Here is a 21,991-nt window from a genome sequence, read left to right as displayed (position 1 = left end):
ATCTTGTTAGTAATCAATTTAAGTATTATCCCCACTTTGAGTCTGTTTTGCCCCTGAAGGTAATCAGTCTCTGATCTCTCCCAGCTCTTATCTCTACTCATGAATTCTTAGCTTTTCTGTTTTTTTCTCTCCTCTGTCCAAATGCAGAGGGGCAGTGAGAGAGAGGCTTTAGTGGGTACCTGTTATCTGGCCAGGGTCAACCCACTACAAAACTGAAATGATTTAAGAGGGAAAATTCTTGTTTATGTTTGTAAAGCCTTGTTATTTCCTGTAATTAATACTCTGATCTGGCTGAGGAGTTACTGTCCAAATATTGATCTATGCATCCTTTCACATGCTTTCAGTAAATGTTTTAGGAAAATACTAAGCAATTAGTTTGGTTTCTTCTCTACCTTATTCTATCTCTTTCAACTCCACATTGTTAGACCCCCAGAACTGTGTGAAATCCCCAGCAATTATGTATTATTTAATTCAAAGAGATATGGCAAATCTGTCTTTTCTTCTACTAAAAAGTAAACTCACAAGAATGGTAGAATTCTTCTGTAATTTAGCTGCTGCACTTAAATTTGCTGACTCCCCGACATTGCCTGAAATTCTCCAAGTTCTTCAGCTGAAGGGCAATCATACTAAGTTGTCTGCGGTAATCTCCCACCTTTCTGCAATCATATAATTTTCTTCTGAATACTTTCAGTGTTCAAAATTGACTATTGCTTCATGCTAAGGTTAACAGCACAGATACTTTTCATCTTGTCTTTTCTGAATACTGGAACCAGCATTCATTATCTCCACTTGGAAGGGGAGCAGAACCCACTGTGCCTTCAACAAAATGTACTTCTTGATTGCACTCTATGTGTTTTCATGCCTGACATAGTTCTCGGGTCAAGTCATGCTGGTTAAAGTTATACAATCCTTAATATCCTTAGCCATGGAACTTTTCTCTGTGTATTCTGCATCAGCAAGTGCAGAATTTCTACAACTGGAGTTCTCCAAGGCACTTTAGATTTACAAAATCTGATTTCTGTTGAATTCCAATAAGGTCTCAACACTTAACTCTCTTTTGTCTTGAAAAATCTCATCGTAAATACCCTCCTTTTTAAAAAACAGTGCATCAATTATACTTTCAAGTCCTACATGATATCTGGGTGGGGAAAAAAAAGGCATTTACTTTGATGGATTCTGTTGGGAATGATACTCTGGTTGTAATAGTGAATATTAGATATCAGATAGTTCACAGGAAGATGCACTAGAGCCTGGAGAGAGCAGTTATGGAATAACTTACCCAGAGGAAACACTCCTACCTTTTCTCCACCAGCTAGCAGTTGTCTTGTCTGAAATGAAAAATTGTTCTCAAAATCTGAAAGAAAAGCAATATTTTTCTGATAAAATTCTTGGCTAGTCTTTTTTTTTTTTTTTTTTTTTTTTATCTATGTATATCCCTACCTTCTGAGCAATTTCCCACTCCTGGTCTCAGTGGTGTTATGTGGCAATTAGTGAATTAAATCACTTTGTCCTAGGCAGAATCATCATCACCAGAGCAACAAAGTACATTAATGAACACATTTTGACAAGATACACAGAAGACCTCTGTGACATACAGAAGTAGAATGTCTTTTTTTGACATAGGACTGGGGTACACAGATCCTCACTGGTCTGGCGGAAATTAATGGAAATTATATACCTAAGCACCTTTGAGGATCTGCAACAAAGAGAGTAAATGACTTGCTCAAGGTCATTGCTCAAGGAGTTTTCCAGTGAAAAAGGATTTCCTGAAATCCACAAGTCTTTTGACTTTATCTCTAGGCTATGTAGTCCTTTAGTTTTTGGAGTAAGGCAGGTGGAATTAACAGAATACTTTGGGTAATATCCTACTGAAAACTACTGAAAAAATATCATGGTTCTTTATGCCATTCCTTTATTTAAGGACAATGAAGATAGAATTCAAAAAAATATGTAGCTGTTGCACTAAATTCTTTATCCTAGCATTGCCTTTTTTGTCTGTATGTCAGTCAGGATCTGCAAAGGAAAAATAAGGAAAAAGTCATGTCAAATCATGCTGAACATTCAAGGTGGAGAAATGGTTCAGAACTAAGATCTAGAGCCCTTAAAACAACATCTCATAAAAGTGAATACAATACAAACATGCATCAGTTGTAATATGTACTATATCTGTATGGAATTTAGGTATTGTAAGAAATTCACTAGAGTTTTTCCTTCGAGCAGTCAGGAGACACAGGAGGACAAACCATTCCACTCTTGAAAAAGTGAAGCATTTGAGATGTCATTTTTCAAGAAGTCTAAAGTTAGGTACTGATAGTATACTGAAATTCAGTGGAAACTGGATTTCTCCTTTTTTGAGAAGGTGTCTTTTTAAAGCTCAATTGCAAAACGCTACTCTGGAGGCTTGAACAAGGCCTGCATGACAGGTGAAGAGTATGGAAGTGGAGCCTGTGCAGAGGTATTCCTTGCAACAAATAAATTGTTCCTCCCTTTTTATTCACCCCTTCCTATTTCCCTATTTCCTTTATCACTCTACCCCATAGCTACTATCAACATTCATGGATTTGATCTCCCCAAGCCTCAATAAAATCTGCTGTTATTTTTATCCTTGTGATGCTTAACTGGAAACTGAGATCTTGAGGGACTGTGTACCACATTAGTCTTGGATTGTGAGCTGAACCATAAATAACACCTGCATCCACATCCTGACTCCCCATTTTTGTGCCTTAACATCAGCAACATCTTTGCCTTCTAGAGTTATTTCTAAATTATTTGATTTCTTGTGCTCAAAGGGAGTCTTGATTTATAGATGTGCTTTCTGGCATTCTGTAGCAAGAAAAGGAAAAACATCCAAATAATAGAGGATTGTTGACAGACTGGGTGTCTAAACTATCCAATTTAAACAGAAAAATCAGATATTAAACAGAGTAAGAGCAAACATATCCCCTATGAATCCCCAGGGACACAAGGTGAGTGCTAGAAGAATCTTACTTTTAGTAACATTTTTAAGGAATGTTGCATCTGTATTCAGCCATAACATCTTTTACATAGTTTGTTCTTTGAAGCTACTTTGCAATTATTTTAATAACTACCTTTTTTTTCCTGCCTGACTTGCTTCTTTATGAAGTATTAACCATTTTGATGGCCTGAATTCAAAAACAAAACAAGCGAAAATACAACCTTCTACAAGAGAGCTAAATATGATTGCATCATAGTACTTTTATGGAGCTTTACACTCTGAGTCAAATATTGAATTTTTCTTAAATGCCTTTATCAAACCCTCATAAAAGATTTTATTTTGTCATGATAGGATTTTTAACAGTTTAGGTAAAAAAATAATAAATCCATATAATACCACACTCTTACAGAACAACTTTAGAATATTGCAGAGCACTTTACAGAGGAGTTTAGTACTTATTTTAGAGCAAGGAAGCTAAGGTGGTGAGCAGCAAAAAGACACCAGAGCTAGGTATATAAAAAATAAATTATCTGGGAGTATTTGTGGGTTTTTAAATATTACTATTATCATGAGAGGTATGGTTATGTAAATAACATGTAAAGTAATTTTTCAGGGTCATTACATATGCAAAAGGACTGTCACAACTGAAGCATAAATTAACTTTGTATTTAACTGAGTAGTATTATACTGTAATTACAGCTCAAATAGTGGTTCTCAGAATCACTGTTTTGGTTGGACAGATGTTGGCAAATAAATGTTCAACTCTTAGTCAAAAAACTGACAGTATAATTTTATACAATATGAGCTTATACATACTTTCTTATTTAAGAAAAAAATACTTTATAATTGCTAAAACTATGTTTCAAATTATATTGAAGCATGGAGAAGTAAATCAAGTGAAAGAATAACAAATATCCTTCTCTTGTAGTAAATCACAACTCTCTACACAGAATTTAGAGTTCATGTGTCTCTTTATGTGCTTACATGTCACCCAGACCATTGAATAAGCAGTGCTACAGCAATTTCTCAGAAACTTTAGAAGTTGTTCCATCAGTCTAGCCCAAATAGTGAAAGTAACTTACTGAAAGGGCACTGGACTTCCTCAGCTGTATTCCTAATCTTCGTATCTATCATCATTCCTCATACAGCTCAACTATGACATCCCTGAGAACAGTTCTTTGTTAGATACAGACTTTCTAGACTCTCTTGATGTGATAGTATTTCTTTTTCCATGGTGGTGCTATGACAATCTACCACAGAGCTGTTCCTAATTAAGAAATGTTCCTCACCATTAAAAAACAAACAGGAAAAGAATTGTGCAACATTTTTTTTGGAGGATTAAACCACCTACCTGAGAAGACAATCAGTAAATGCCACTATTCGTAGATCACCTGAACCCTATGTTTTGTTCTCATGCTGGTGAAATCCATGGGATTTTCTCAGCTGGCATTTCTGAGCATTGGGTTTCCAAATTCTTTTTTCTTTTTATAGGGCAGAGCCCTGTTATAACAAAAAACAAAATTCTGACGTGATTAGATGTATAAGATATAGCAAAAGAAATAGTAAAAGTTATTATTTGAATATTTTTTTCTTGTGAAACAGAGTCTTTAGAGTGTTCTGCGTGAGATGTATGTTACATAGAAATAATAGTAATAAAAAAAATAGCAAAAAAGAAAATATAAGGGAAATCATTGTAAATGATTACATATTCCTAAGCATATTATTATAAAAAACCTGCTGAGGAATGTCTGTTGTTAACATACTAACTGATGTCCTTTAAATAACCTTCTAGATAATGTAATTATGCAGATAATTTATCAAGAGCTAAATTTCCTTTTGAAAGAACAGATTCATATTTTAACCTCAGTAATTGCTAAAAGAATCTACCTCTCTTGCTAGACAAAAACATCTGAATTGTATAAGTGATAGCATTTTATATTACTGATATTATTACTGAATAATTTCAGTGTAAATATTACTATTCAATAATACCAGACATGGTTTATGATGGTTTTTCACATTGACTAAAAATAATTATTTGTAGTTTTCATACTCTCTGATTTTGAAGTCAGCAAACAGTTGCACTTTATCTCCTTTTCCAATTACAACTGTATGTTTTTCCAGGTTTAGTAGCAATCCAATGTTAATGTGCAAGGTTCACACAGAAGTATTGTTAAGTTATAAATGCTTGCTTCGTTGGCCCGTTCTCAGGTCCTTGTCTGAAAATCTAACCCTGAGCACCAGCTGCAGCTTCAGAGACTGAGGGAAGGAGTTGAGGTGGTTTGCCTACTCCCCAGCCAGGCACTTGTGTTAATTTGGAAATAATCAGATCAAAATTGACTGCCTTCCTGAGGAACTCCTGCTGGGTTTTCATCTTTGTGGGCCTATAATTGAAAACAAACCTACTCCATGAAAGATTTATTTCTCATCTCGAAGATAAAAAAATATGTGCATTACCTGAATTATTTCTGATCTGTGTTTCCTATTGACCACTACTGGAAATTTTCAAGACCTTGATCCACTACTGTTCAGACCAGTCTGTATGCTGGATGTCCCTAGTACCAACCACAGCAAAGTCTTCCTCTGGTTAACAGTGAATTTTTCTCATAAATCGGCATATTCTGCGATTGGGACAACATTGGTTTACTACTAAGATTCCATTATTCTAACAGCAGGACATGAATCCTGGGCCCAGAGATATCAGAAAAAGGAGGACTGGATAGAAATTATATAAAATAATACCCATATTTGCATGGATAGTAATTGACAGATCAGTAATCCCTCTCTTTAATGCTCTCATTCAGTATTTTTGGTAGAATAAAAAAAAGTCCTTTCCCTGAAGTCATGGAGAAACAGTTATCTATAACCAGCTTTATTTCTGAAGGTCAAGGTTACTCTTTCCAAACCAGGGGATTTGAACACTTCTCAGGACTGATAGTTTCCTTCCATCTGCCCTTCAGAGGATGGATATGGGATAAATTCAGTCTTGAAAAGCTTAATGAAAAAGGCAGTGGAATTAAGAGTACAGCACAAGTCCTGTAGAAAATGCTGATGTTTGACAGATGTTATTCAGTGAGTGATTTAACAGCTCTTAAATGCAAAGTCAGAATACTTAAATTCTTTAAAAATCACATGCTTATTTATGGCTCTTGTCATTACCATAATAGAAGCATTTACCAGTTGGAAAGAGTGTAAAAATTTAAGAACAAAAAATTACTCTAACATAAATGAAAACAAACCTACAGAGCCTTTCGGGAGAAACAATGGGGAATAAATACCTTGAAACTGGTTATTTATTTTATTTAAAATTATTTTGTTTTCTGTTGCTGAGACTTTTTTTAAGAGTGACACTTAAAGTGATAACCAAAACTAAAATAGATAAAATCATTATTTTATATTATTATTTTAAATCTAAAATATTATGAATAAATTACTTCATGATGATTAATTAATAACACAAAGTGGGGGTCTGGTAAAGAAAAGACATGAAGTATAAAAAAAGTACAGGGGGTTATACTGAAAGTTGAACTGAATATGGAGTTGAAACAAAGAACTCAGTTAAGCTGTATGTACAGAAATCTATAAATCATTCATATCTATACCTATAAGTAAAATTATTTATATATACATATAAATGTACATATTAAATATATTTTTTACACTGAGAAGAATCAAATTGCAGGAATCCTTCTTAAACAGTTTTTAATAAATTTGTATTAATCCATGTAGCAGGAATATCAAACAATATTGAAAATGGAGAAACAAATTTCTTCAACCTCAGAAAAAAAACAAATTGGCAATATATTTTCATCATGCTTTCTTTGATTTTATATGGTTTTAAATGTATGTTTACAGAGTTTTCTGAGGTTTTGCAGCAGATTTCAATGAGAGAGTGGAATTACTAATTCTGATCTTGGCCACTATTTTGTTACAGCACTTCACAGAGTATGCATAAAGGATCATAAATATTTTGACTTTATATAGGAAAAAAATAGTTATTCTCTGGCCAATGCAAAGAAGATCTGTAAAGGGTAGTCAAGCTCAGAAATGGCTATTTTTCATGAAATTTAAAAAAATGCAAAAATATATTGTTTTCAATCCATTTAAAGAATGCAGATAACACCAAACTAAAAAAAAAAACATTTAAAAACTCTTTTATCAATATTCATGCTAAGAGAAAAGTAGAAAAATTGTTTCATAACATGACTAGCTTAATATAAAATTAAAAACTAATTTAAATGATATGAGCAAAACATTGTGACATATCCAAATGATTTACTTTTCTTTAAATAGTTGAAAACTCTATACTGAATCAGTCTCTTAAGCTATTTTTGACTGACACAATTACATTAAAATCTCAAGTGTGATAGCTTTCAAATTTTCATTACAAATTGAACTTTACAGATCAAGACAACTCTGACAGTAAGACAGGATGGGAGGATACCACCTGGCTCAGTGTGTGGAACTGATATACCATAAAACACAAATTTGTGAAAAGGAAGATCTGACGTATTCGTAAACAAGTTTACAGAGCGCATCATAGCCCCGGAGAAAATAGAGGTTTTGTGGCCATCGAATAGCATAAAAGCTACATGAGACAGTTTTTGTGATCAACATAGAAGTTTTCTAAGCTGTCCGTGCACTGAAGAAATGCTCTAGTGACTCTCCCTTGAGAATCTGTTCCCAGCAGAGCCCAGCATCTCAGATTTCTCCTTCACATCCTTGATGCATACTAAGAAGCTATGGCTGACATCTGCTCTCACTGTGATCTGGCTAACTTCTTCCTCTAACAATATGCATTCTCAACTTCCAAAATGCTCCTTCCAGTGGAGCAAAGAAGAATTTAAATGCCTTTTGGGAGACTCTCAGGATAGACGCATAGGGCACTGCCATGCATGTATCTGACATATTTTAAGAAACACTTAAGCTACATATTTTTGTAATAGAAGGCACAGTTTAAGAAATAAGATACTGAATAAAGATAGAGAAATAGTGCAAAAAGCACCTTATGAGTTGGTCTGTCTCTAGTACAACTTCAAGTTAAAAACTTGAGGTGAAGGTTCAAGGCAACGCCCAAAGACAATTCAAACTGTTATTTAAAGCTAGTGTCAATCCTTCAATGTACAAAGTTTTGCCATCCCAAGTGGATGCTGGCTTTCATCATCACCATTCTGTGGAGTATTAGTTTGTATGTAGGCTTTCCTGTTCCTGTCAGGTTTAATGATTCAGATAATTGATTCCTGTATCTTATGTACATAATTTCTCATGTGAGAGAGTTTCAGATGTTGTTGAGTAGAGCTCTACGTATGTGCAATGCCACTCCTATGGATAATGGAAAGGAGCAAAGGGATTCAGCAACATACTTAGCTTGTTCAAAGCACACATATTTACACAATGCAAATACATTGTTTTGTGACAAATGGATGAGCAAGAGTAATACCTCCTCTTACACATGAACATGGACACAAACATCTCTTTTTTGATATAGAGGTTCACTACACGTATTTTCCCAATCAAGAATAAAACAGCGAGGTTCAGCGACAGCTCTTAACAGAGAATAGACAGGCTACAAACTTGCTAACTGGAGACAGAAGTGTGTTTGTATCATAAACGTAATTTCCTGGATTAGGGAAGGATGACCTTCACAAAGATTTAAAGGGACATACAGCATATTTATCTAGTCTGACACCTGAAAGTATTGGCTTCAACAGATGATGACTGGTTCACATCTAAATAAATTTAAAACAAACAAACAAACAGAAAAGAAAACACCTACATCAAAGTTCATATTCTGTAGAAATTGCTTTTTGAAGACATTAGAAAATTTCATGTTGATTTTGAAATTAATGAAAATGAAAAGAAAAGTATCATAATTATGAATATGTTCAATCAGCCAAGTTTTGGATGATCCCTGTGATAGTCACTGAAGAAAATTAATTGCTTCTGGAGGACAACCTATGCTCCATAAGGAGTGCTGCATGTTCATCAAGTCTTATAATAAATGTGTCTATCATTGAAGTTTGATAGAGTTGAAGGAATGAGTGATTATTCCCTCTAATCACTTGGGAGCTTCCACAAGGTCAATAGTTAAAGTGGAGGGAGATATGTCACTGGGTAGCTATGGTGTTGGGTTTATTTACTGTTGATTGATCTTGCATTAAGTAATGGGACTTTGCTGAAAGTAATTAATCCTTATGGTTTAGTTAGTCTAAGGTTTATTTATTTATGTATTTATGAGTAAAAAAGTGTGTAGAACCTGCTAAGCCCATCCCTGAGTATCTATTTTGGAGTTCCTGCTTGAATAACTGAGGATGCTTCCTGTTCTCAAGGGCACAATCAAATTGCCAACATTTGTGGGAGTATTGCATTATGTTCTTTGTGAATTGATCCTTCCTGTAGTCTGGTTATGTTATATCTCTGAGTTTCCCAATATCTGATTTATTTGTGTGCCACAGTAGTGAATCAAGAATGTGAGCCATAACACATTTATTTAAACAAGCATATATATAAATGTCATTTCCATTGGCTTGTAGAGATTTATCAACATATGTGTTCATACATGTATGCTGAGCTGAAAATAAACGTCAAATAAAACTTTTTTCATAATTCTATATTTATTCACTGAATGCTACAGAAATTGGCTAATACTTTCTTTCCTGGTTTCCTACAGTGTGCATCCTCATTTATATGTAGATGCTGCTGCTTAATTAGTTTACAGATTAGTGATCCGAGTATCTGTGATGTGCAGGTAATATTTATAATTAGTGGCTAATTTGAAATTAATATTTATTTTGCTGTCCACATATCATCGAATTAAGTCAGAATTAACTGACCTATTTCTAATTTATTCTAGAGATTTTTATTGTAATTTTTTACCATTTAAAGAGATAGCCTTAGATTGTTTGTGGGAATATTCTGTTGTGTATTTCAGTTGTTTGACAGCTAGTACAGACACACTTGTTAGAGAGATGGTGTGAAAGACTGAATCCTTTAGATTCAGAACAGTGTTCAGGAACTCAGTGTTATCTTTTGGCATGCTTTCATATAAATAAAGAAATGTATAATATCTACATGGATATTTCTACATTTTAAACTTGGGGAAGGGGGAATTAATTAGTAGTTTCTATTTACAGAAAGTCTGTAGTGTTCTAGATATTTTTTTTAATTCAAATTGTAAATATAAACTACAATAAAGAAGTTATTTTCCTTGTTAATGTCATAAAACTAAAGGTCTTTCACATGCAGAGATCTCAAATATGACATATTAAAAAATAAATAGATGAATACTTATAGAAACGGTTTATAACTTTGAACTAGATCTTGATTTATTTTCTAATTAAAGCAGATTACTTTACTCTTAGTTTTATTTCCAAGAATGAATAATATTTATCCTTACTTTTTACAGGAATAGCTGATAGATAACTCTTACTAGATGACCATTATATGGTTTTATTCTAGTCAATTACAGCACCATTAAAGAATAACACTGCTGTGCATGACTAAAGTACTTCATTCTGCACCAAGAACTGGCTCAATTCTGTGCACAGAATGAACAGTTTTTTGAATAGGTGAATTAATTTCTGAAGGAATTGACAGTGCTCAGCAATTATGATTTTTTCCTTTATTTTTTCACCTCTTTTGTCTTGCACCTCTTGGGTTTTATAACAGGCAGTTATCAAACCCTTAATTTTTGTTTCTTTCTGAAATTGTAAGCAACAGACAGTACAAACTTAGTTTCCCTATGGCTTGGTAACTTGTAACAGCAGTAGAATTTCTGCATTCTGTATGTTGGACAAAAATTGAACTTTAGAATCTTTTTCATACTATGAATAGTGAAGTTTGCTGTGAAATTTAGTGTAAAAAATGCAATTTGAATGATAACATACTGGACCTAAAAGATGTGAGAAATCACTGAGAAAGATCTGAGCACTCCCCTTAAATTCACCTTCTAATACAGTCTCTGATTCATTATTATCTAACTTTACTTAATATGTGGACAACTCTAATAAAGCCAGCTTTCTGCTTCAAAATATATTTTTATCTCACATATTCTGTACAGCTAAGCTCATACAAGCTTTCTGAAATATTTAATCATAGTTATAATCTTTTCCTAAATAGTCCTCAGTTTAAATCTGTATAGTAAATTTACTTAATGTTTATGGGTAGGCTATATGTAAATGTCTAGAAAGAAAAAGTTTATAACTTATTAATAGAAAAAAAATAATACATGTACAGAGAGATCCTCCCCCCTCACATAGAATGACATTTTAAAAATATATTTTAAAAGAAGAAATAACAAATACAAATGTAGCAAATTTTCCAAGATTTGTCAAAACATCTGTGAAATAAGAGTATAAGTAATTGAATCATTTCCAAGCACACTGCAACTGACAGGCACTTAAAATTATTCTGATGTCATTTCACATATTTCTATGCTCAATTTGCTTAATTTTATGCTATATATAGCTTTATTAAAGATATTGACTTAAAATTGCTAGAAGTTTAAGAAGTAGACACAGGAGATACTCTAAATAATTTATCAAAAATCTACCGCTCAGATGAAATTAAAGGTCTACCACACTTTTACCAAACTGCTTGCAAGTTATAGAAGATTGGCTTCACTTTCATGCTTTGATATACTTCCTCAACCTTATTTTCCTTTCTCAAAACTAACAACCAACTAAAACACACCAGTCTGGCTGATAAATACTGTCAAGATCACAGACACTAGCAGAATTTTCTTTATGGAAATACCCCCAACACAATAGCAATGGTAATAATTTTATGATGAATGAGGAGATTGTATTCAAAACATGCCTTTAAATTCCCTTCTCTGTGTTGACCAGCAACAGGACACAAGGGAATGGCCTGAAGTTGTGTCAGGGGAGCATTAGGTTGGAAATTAGAAAGAGGTTCTTAACCCAGAGGGTGGCTGGGTGCTGGAACAGGCTCCCTAGGGAAGTGGTCACAGCACCAAGCCTGACAGAGTTCAAGTATTTGGATGATACTTTTGGGCACATGGTGTGACTCTTGGGGATGGTCCTGTAGAGGGCTAAGGGTTGTATTGGATGACCCTTGTGAGTCTCCTCCAACCCTGCCTATTCTGTGATTCTATGATTCTGTGAAATACTGTAGTGCAAAAATGAGTCCCTGAAGTCAAGATCTTTGTTGTTCATCTTCGTGTTTCCTGGCAGAAAGACAGGAAAATCAAGAACACAGCTGATGTTGAAAGACAATCATACCTGGAAATAAATTTCCCAACTAACCTCTAGTATTTAATAATCTCAGGTTTTGGTTGCTGTAGGTTTGTTTTTTTTTTCCTTGGGTCAGCACACAGCAAATGGAGCTTACACTTCTAAAGCAGCAAACATAAACTTCTTACACTTATTTTCATTGCTACCCCAGTAATGTACCTCCACAAGAGAATCATCAAAATATATGGATTTTATACATTGGTATCCCTTTTGGAAAATGAGTAAAAAACCCAAAAGATGTGATACACCAGAGTGTCTCACACAGGTAAACAGCAAAAGATAAAAGTGCCTGTTTGCCCAGGTTAGAGTACTTTTTTTAGCAAACAGCCATTCATCTTCCCTCCTTCCACTTCTATCCTCTGTGGAAAACTGCACACTATGCTCAAAAGAAAAGCTTGAGGACTAGCATTCAGGCAGTGGGTAATAGAGGAGTAAGTAATTAGCTCTTTCTCCTATTCTTAGGCCCCAAGAGATTCTTTGACTAAGCAATATTGCAGGGTAAGCAACATATTTATTGCTTTAAACAATCTCAGCACAATTCAATGCAGAATATATACCTTAAGGTAAGATGGCTTTTTCAGCCTTAGGCAGACAATTTACCATGTATTTTCAATGAATTGATTTAAAGATGCAAAATGCATACCAGGAAAAGCAATCTTGCTAATTTTTATTGAGTAAAACCTTACTGAAGACAGAAAACACTGCAATAAATAACCACAACCTTTGCTTGGCATAGCTATTGGTTATGTGAAGGCCAACACCTCAATGGACTAAAGGCTACCTTTGTTCTAATTATCATTTCCTAGAAGAAATGTTAAATGTCTAAGGACTAAAGAAACAAATAGTTCCTGATAATCTAACATTTCAGTAATTATATAATCCTTCAACATCTTAAGTTTAATAACTGCTGAATTCAGAGAGATTTTTAAGGCAATCTGTCTCTGTTCCTTTTCCTCCACAGAGAATGTTTAAGTAATAATGAAGGGATGTTGAGAGCTCTATATACATCTGTTTAGCTTTCATTTGAGTGGAGACACTCAGCAAGGGCACATCCGCAGCTCAGGATAGCGCTAAAGTTTGAGAATTGGCTGACACAGCACTGTGAAACAGTTTGATCTTTGCGCTCTTTCTCAAAGCCATCAATCCTGACACAAATGGACACTGAGATGAGGCATTCAGGCAAGCATGGAAAATGGCACCTTTTCCCTGTCATAGCTGCTGAGAGTGCATAACTTTTGGTAGGCCTGAAGTCATATGTCATTCCACTGGGCACAGTCAAACTGCCCAGTGGAAGAAGGAGTAGAGATGGGTTGGACATATTCATCGATCACAGGAGACTCTACCTCCAAACATTATACTGCTTGGAAGCAATATGCCTACCTGGGTCTCTTCCAGCTTTTGAGCTAGAGGCTGCAAACTGCTACTTTATAGACATAATTAGATGAAGTTTAGTGCCACAGCCTGACATCCTTTGAAAAAATATAAAACTTATCTGAGGAAAGCAGTAGACACTGTACTCTAGGGAGCATTCCTGCACTGATGGGAAATCCAGCAACGACTCCTATTTCCATAGCTCTCTGAAATCTTTCTGGTAGTGGTTCACCACAGCTATTAAATACATGCATAACTCCACATAATCCCCCATACCCTCACCCCCACCCCCTGTTTTTTCATGGGTATTGTCAGAGGAACAGATTTTCAAAGTAAGCTGTTATCAAAAGCATGCTTGGTTTTGATTCCTATGTCACGATTTCTGTGTTATTTTTCCATGAAAAACTATGTATTTCTTTAACATTATTTGTCAACTAAAGTAATTTTGGAAATTGATCTATTTGAAATCGTACTGAACACATATTTATAAGGGAGGACACATGACAGCATGGAAGAAAGAGCTCACAAACAATCATGTCTAGAAAGAAACCCCCTGTTTTCACAGATTAAAGCAACAAAGCAAACAAAATTTCTGTTAACAGAACTGTTAAGCATGCACTGTCTGTGAGGTTATGTCTATGTTTAAAAACAGCCACTTGTGTAGCTCTGAAACAGATAATACAATGCTGAGCATGACTTGCCAAGTGACCTCAAATATCTGAAACAAGAAGACAGTAAAGAAACAGTGTCAGGGTGCTACAGTGCAAGATGAACACTGAGAGGTAGAGAAAAGAATGAGTAACTGGAAAATGTCAGGTTGAAAGTCAGCTCTCTTGCAATCGATGTGATTCTCTGGGACCATAAATCAAAACTTCTTCCTAATAGAAGCATCATAGAAAAAAAAGGAGGAAAGCACTCAAATGAAAATTTCTGTGAGAAAGCAAGCAAGCAAACAAACAAACCCAACACCAGCAAAATCTCTTAGATTCGGGAGACATAATTTAGCAAAATCATCTCCTTCTGTTTATGAAAACTAGATCACATATCGAACAATTAATGAAAGTGGCAAAAAAAATCCATTATTGTACTTATATTTTTCCCATTTTGAGTGTAAATTATAGTTTTGTTATCTTTTTAAAAGCCCCATCAAATTTGATTACACATGAACTTATCTGTTACAGCTTCACTGGCTGTTTTTGTCTCAGCAGCATTTGAGAAAGCTGAGAAATAAGTAGAGTAGATCAGCTGCTCCATTAGAATGGTCTAGATCTTTTCTGAGTCCAAAATCTCAGTAACTTGTGAGAAGACTAGTTACTGTAAGGCAGAGATTGCCTGTACTATGAGAGACACTATTTTCAGTTGTAATAGAAACCTTTAACTGAACTGAATTTGTAAATACATGCCTTTTTTGGTGTGGGACATTTCAAGGACTGGACAAAGGGTAGCATAATTGTACTATTTTCTGCAATATTTTCCAGAATTTTATTATGGTGAAGAAGGACGTTGTCCTGGTTTTCAACTGGGATTAAAACCATGACAGATGTGCATAAATTCCTGGAAGATTGTGGTACTTTCCCTGGACCAAAGTATTTAGTTTTACCTCATAACTGCAGTCATATCAAATATCTCTGCATGTCTCTATATGGTCAATGATTATTCTGTACTGCAGTTCTTTAGCATTACTACTTACAATTTGCTTGAGGCTAGTGATGAAATGCTTTTCTCCTTGTGGTATGCGTGACTGCAAATTTGGTGAAATAACAAGAGCTAAAAAATTATTCTGAAGGCAAAGAGGAATAAGAAAAAAAAGAAAGCATGACAACCCCACAGGGAAAAAAAAGGTTAATGCTTCTGTTTACTCATTTTGTCTTTATTTCCTATTGAGATTTTGACTGGACTTGGTTAAATGAAGAAACACAGGAAAGATTAACAGGAAATATTATTAGCAGAAAGCTGACAAGAGAGTAGAGGATTGTAGAAATCATCGGGCTACACAGGCAGAAAAAGCTTGTGCATAGGATTTTCAATCAGACCAGCAGTAGGAGGAAATAAATACTCAAGTGACAGCTACACTGTCAGCCTGCAAGTCCACCAGAAAATCCCCTGGCCTGCTTGCATACCTGCCTACCCCTGCTGGCCCCCAGAAGCCTTTCACCCTGCATATGGAAGAAGATACCTTAGGTCAGATGTCCTGTCCTGAAAGTGGACCAGAGAGCAATGAATCTTCTGTCTGCTCCTTCTTGTTCTCACAAATGTGAAGGGAGGAAACTTTTACACACCTTTGCACCAAGGACTAGATAGGAAATAAGGGTGGAAGTGATGTCTTTTCCCTTTCTCTATCTTGCATGCTAGTTTGGGACGCTTCTTTTTAGATTGCTCATTTCACTGCCGGTCACATTTGCAGGACAAAAATTGTCACATTTCTTAACTCCAATACTAAATTACTGAAAGCTTGACTATAGAAATATTTACATTCTTATTTGTATATGAATATGCAGTATATAAAGGATCATAAAGACTTTTCCACCAAAAAGAATTCCTCAAATTAACAAGTAAGGTGAGTGTCATTAAATAGAGTAAGAGGATTAATAAGTACGTTGAGAAAGGAAAATAAGGTTGAGGAAGTATGTCAAAGCATGAAGGTGAAGCCAATCTTCTATAACTTGCAAGCAGTTTGGTAAAAGTGTGGTAGACCTTTAATTTCATCTGAGTGGTAGATTTTTGATAAATTATTTAGAGTATCTCCTGTGTCTACTTCTTAAAATCTATACTTGAGATGATTTCGATGCTTTTTATAACAGGAAAAAATTTAAATTGTTATTAATTTCCCACTGCCTGAGGTTAACCAGTTATTCTGTGGATATTTCTCATTTGAAAGTATCTTTCAAACCAATGAAAATTTTCAGCCAACCACTGCATTGTGAACAAAATCCAGGAAATGTGAAAATTAAATTAGACTTTAAGAAAATACTTCAAAAACCAAGGTCAATTAGAGAGTGACATAATTTGCCAAGGGAAATTGTTGAAGCAGAGTCACTAAAGATATTCAAGGCTATCCTAGTAATATATAGGACTAATTATATAGCACTGAGTGCTTTCAAAGTGCTGTACAGACATGAACTAATTAATCTACTCGACACCCCTCAGAGACAGGGGAGGAAGTATTGCAAATTTCAGCATCACCTGACGCAGCTTCTGGTAAAAGGCAGAAAAAAAACCCCTTTTCAACAATCACCTCGCGCTGGGCTCTCTCCCTTTGTTAATAAAACACACATGCATGTGCATGTATGCAAACTGAAATTAATGAAAATGTGTAAAAACAAACAGGAAAAAATTAAAAATCTAGAAGTCTGTTTTTGAAAGATGTTAAACGTATTTGGATTACTGAACAATGCTATTCTTCCTATTTTCATGTTCCATCGGGGTCATCAGTGTTCATAGTTAAAACATTAAAGCCTTATTTAAATTGTTTCTTTGCCCTGCATCTCTTTCTGTGAAGCAGTGGAGCTCTAGAAGCTAGGAGCTAACTTTTTATCCTGAACTGGTTTTTGTATCAATTATGTTCTTATGCAGTCATTAAGATCTCTCTTTGCTATATGTTGTACAAACAACTCATTGATTTTTTAGGGAGGAGACAACAATTCCAGAAAAGACAGCAGATGTATATACTCAGAAATAAAATGTTGTTCTTATGTTTGGCTGTGACATAAGTATAACCTAAATTCTCAACATTTACACAGAATAAAATTATTTACATATTGCCTTAGTAACTACTGGACAACAGTGGCTTTGGTACTAGGCATGTAGTCGGCAATTTGTTCAGCAGCAGGGTTTGATTGACATTTTTGTTCTTTGAAATATCAAATAGCAAAGAGTTCAAAATGTTCAAAACTTATGTACTTGTCATAGAGTCAAAGACAGTGATAATGTTGTCTAGGAAAGGTGATGAGAAGTAGAACTTAGCACTGAACTTGACTGGGGAAGTTAGCTATTATTTTTATTCTTTGTTTACACGGAAGGAGTATATTACTAGGGTTTTTTTTATTAAATCGGTTGCAAAAAACATGCTCCCATCTTTCTTTAAAAGAAAGAATTGAGAACCTTGTCTGACAGCTTAAGCCAGAAAGTGATGTAAACACATATATTATTCATGAAAGGGTAAGTAGTGGAGTGTCCAAATAATGAAGTGAACCCAACTCTTCTTTAGTTAATGTTTGAGATTCCCAGATTTCTTATACTGAAATTTAAAGGACCTCTAAAATATTTGGAACTATTAGAGAGAAATTATATACCTGGACTTGTATATGACGGCATTTCAAACTGCCAGTAGATATTAATTTAAGAACGATGTGCACAGATTTTCTTTGCTGGTTTAGGAAGCATAATGCTTTTGATGTCAGAGTTCTTGTCTTTAGTTAGTCTTAATGACTGAATAACTAGTAAGCCTAAAGTTAGACCTGAGAATCATATTAATTATAGAGTCACTAAATTGTCCTTTTTAGTCTCTCAAGTTTTGAACCAGGTAGCAGGGAGTATTCCCAGTTTTAGATCCAAGTTTTGAACTCTACAGAGGAAAGATGGTATCATACTCTTTTTATAGTGATGCCATCTGTTATTTTTTTTAGTATTGAAGTCCCTTAAATGTAATGAAAGAAGATTATAGGAAAATAATATTTCATTATTCATTAGAGAGATTTGTGAAATTTCTGAAATTTATATTTTTGGACAAAAAATATGTTACTGTACAATTCAATAGTGAGCAGATTAGTGTCAATCTGAGGAAGTTTGAGAGTAGAAGAAACAAAGATTCATAGCAACACTTTCATTTTCTATTTAAAAATATCTAAAAATCATAAAAGAAAAAAAAAATTACCTAGTGCATAATAAACCCATTGAACTTACTGCTCCAAGGCATAAGCAAGGACAAAAGTAGGAGTCAAGTTACATTAGTTTGGACTAAAAAGTGATGGCTATAAATCTTCATGCATTCGGATAAATCTAGGAACTATCTAATAAAAATTCAGAAGAAATTTTCGCTGTAGGCAGATTTTTCACTGGCGATTTTAGCATCTTTTTCTGATATATTCAATCCTGACTATTGAAGATGAAATAAATGGAGAGAGCCCTGATTCATTATAGCAATTTCTACATATTTGCATGTTCTTAAAGACCATTTTGGCCTTGGTAGTTCAGTTAGACTGGAGGCATTTCAAAATTCATACTGGTGACTACATCTCAACTTTACAAAATGTAAAAAAAAAAAAAAAAAAAAGCAAGCCTTAGACTCACATTAAAAGTAGGCTAAAGTTTGGAATACATGAGCACACTGACTACATTCCATCCTTATTTTGTTGGTATATCTTGTTGTATTGCTACCTGAGTGCTCTAGAAATAGCATAGGCAGAGGTATATGATGTCTATCATTTGGTCTACTCTAGCCTACAAAACATCTGATCTTACAAAAGCTTTAGCATATAATGGCAGACCATAGATCTGTCAAAGCAGATCTGCAATACATGTGAAAATCTGTGGAAGATGCCTTATTCAAAATGTTTTCATTGTCATAGTGCTAAAATTTTACCAGAAAAGTCATATTTTATTTGCTTCAAATATGAAGCTAACAGTTTTCTGGAAGAATATAGAGGTTCAAATAAGCATTATATCAGCTATTCATTCTGCTCTGCTTTGTATGAGAGCTACTTTTGAAATCATCATGGCGAGGCTTTTGAAATAAGAAAACCCTAATTCCAAAGGCATATCAATCAAACCTTTTTATGCCACAGTATAACTTGAAAAAACCAAAAAAACCGCCTCCATCAACAAAATAACAACCTAAAGAAGGCCACACAAAAATCAAGAAAAACAATTTCTTCAAATTAAATAATGAATATTCATATTTATAGTTGTCTGTACATAGAGTTTAACTGTTCACGCAAGTTTTGGAGATTCTTAGGTGAAGATAAGTCAATGAAGAATAAAAGCAAAACCTGCAGGTAATATTCAGAATTCTCTGGAGATCGAGAATGCCTTTCTATTGTGAAATCTTATGTTTATAAAAGTTTCACTAGAGGAAGAATAGGACTATTCATCCACTAAACCAAGTAAAAGGTTCTCTCTCCAAAAACAGTAACAATCATTCAAATATGACTTTAGGAGAGGATCCGAGGCTCAAATGTAAAAACCCTGCAATGCCAGATTTTCAGGGAGATTCAAGGACTTTTTTTTCCCTATACCTGAAGGCTTATGTTAATCTAGTCAGTAAAGCCAGTAATTTATTGAGCACACAAGGATGGCAGTCATTTGAGTCGTCTGTGTTTACTTTGCTTTTGTAAACTGCATTTAATGGAGAGTCATATCCTGTGACAGCAATTGTATCTTACCATAGGGAGTGTGCCATGAAAATCCTCCAGTTTCTGCTGCACAGGATGTCCGTGTCTAATTACAGATTTATGTACGTTTATGATCCTGCAAATGCCATCAAAAATCACAGCACCTGGATAAGGCAAAGCTATGGAAGGAGGATATTCCACTTTAGAAAAAATACCACAGTACCACCAGTGACTGCAGGACACAGGAGGAGAAGAAGGAGAAAGCTAGTTTTGGGGACTTTTGAAGCTTCAGTTTAGTAATCAAAAATTACCAGTGCTCTAATAGTCATAGCTCAGCATTTATATTTATTTCACTCAGTCCTAGATAAGCAACAAAGAAAAGTGCTGATATTCTTCTGCAAACAAGGAAGGTAGTCTTCTACTTCAAGGACAAATTCCCAGTTTCCCATATGATAAGATGAATTTTCTTTTACAATTATTCTAATTGTACAAGCTAAACTAACAAACCAAAGAGTAGTGTTAAATATTGAGTTTCTCTGGAAACCCATGTATATTTTCAATATGTGGTGATAATAACAAGATTTTATATTTAAAGGAGGCCACACAATAATAAGTAAATACCAAAGTCATTATTGCCTACAGTGAGCTCTTATTGCCACAAAATGCTCGTACACTCACTGCCTAAAGGATGCTTAGGATACGTGGCTGCAACTTAAGCCCTGAATTGTCATTAAACAGTTTTTCCAAAATTGATATGGGTTTTCCTAGAAACATGTGTATCACACAGAAAGGTTGACAGTTCATGGAAATTGTAGAAATAGCTTAGAAGAAATGAAGGCTTGCAAAAGGTTTTGGAGGACAAATAAGGGAAACCTCATTTTTTTGGCAAAATGGAGTCCTGCAGAAAAGAGACTAAGATTAACCAAGTCCAGAATATCATTTTTAACCTTTCCTGTTTGATGAATCTATTGGTACTTGTCTAACATGTAATACTACTGTGAAAAAATATTAATTAATAAAGTAAGTTTCCTAAATAAACTTGTATCATATGTTCCAAACCCTATAGATTATTTCTTTTTTTTTAGTGATCAGTTCAATTCAAGGTGTATATTTATTTATTTCTCTTAGACTAGGTTCTCTGGAAGACTTTTCTGTAGCAACAGAAGATCATAAATGCAAAATCCCTTCTTTGTTAGAATAATTTTTTTACAGTGTTTATGGGATTCTGCCCTCCCTAAACCACAAACACTAACATAAAATAGAGGGAAGAATTTCTAGTCCCAGAGTAACCTTTTTTTCTAAAGCCTTTCTTGTCCAAAAAATCCTATCACACATACATCTGCTTAGCTTTCACCACACAGAATACATAGAAGTGACTTGGTGGTGATGGATGAGTCACTTAGGTTCTGCTCTCAGAAATGAATGGTTCCATTCCCCTCCCTAGAATATGATGGAAGAAGGTATTTTCACCAGTATTGTTGTTTTCTTGACTGTGGTGAGGGTGTATCCGGTAGGATCCAAAGGTCATGCATCAATTTGGTGATAGGCAACAAAGAAAGATGGTCTTCTCTTAGGCTACTGAAAGTATTCCCTTAAGGAAACCATATGTGTTGAAGGTTGGGTATAAAATTCAACAAGTACTTTCTTGCGGCAATATTTTTGACATCAGAAAGGAATGATGTGTAGGATGAAGGTGGAAAAGGTGATTAAAAGGATGATGACAGCACAGCTTATATTTTCTAATCTGTGGTAGAACAAGGACCTTTTTTCTCAGAAGAGATGACATAAACATACAGTGTGCTTACTTGTGTTTAAACCCTAAATAATTCAATACTTAAAAGCTTCAAGACTTTATCTTATGCATATTTGCTTCTGTGAAACCCAGAACCATATATTGTTACAGTATGTGAATATAACCTAACAAAAATTTTAATGCTATATTCAAAGAAAGAAAATTTTAACTAAACTAATAAAAAGTGGCACATTCTTTGGAATGAATTTCTAAGACAATTAGAGATCATACAGTACAAAAAATAGGCCCAAACTCTCCTACCGGGATTTAATTTTGAGCTTTATTTTTT

The sequence above is a fragment of the Lepidothrix coronata genome, unplaced genomic scaffold (assembly GCF_001604755.1).
Source record: "Lepidothrix coronata isolate B3197 unplaced genomic scaffold, Lepidothrix_coronata-1.0 Scaffold75, whole genome shotgun sequence".
Taxonomy (NCBI): Eukaryota; Metazoa; Chordata; class Aves; order Passeriformes; family Pipridae; genus Lepidothrix; species Lepidothrix coronata.
The sequence above is the reverse complement of the archived record's forward strand: the minus strand, read 5'-3'. Positions refer to the sequence as shown.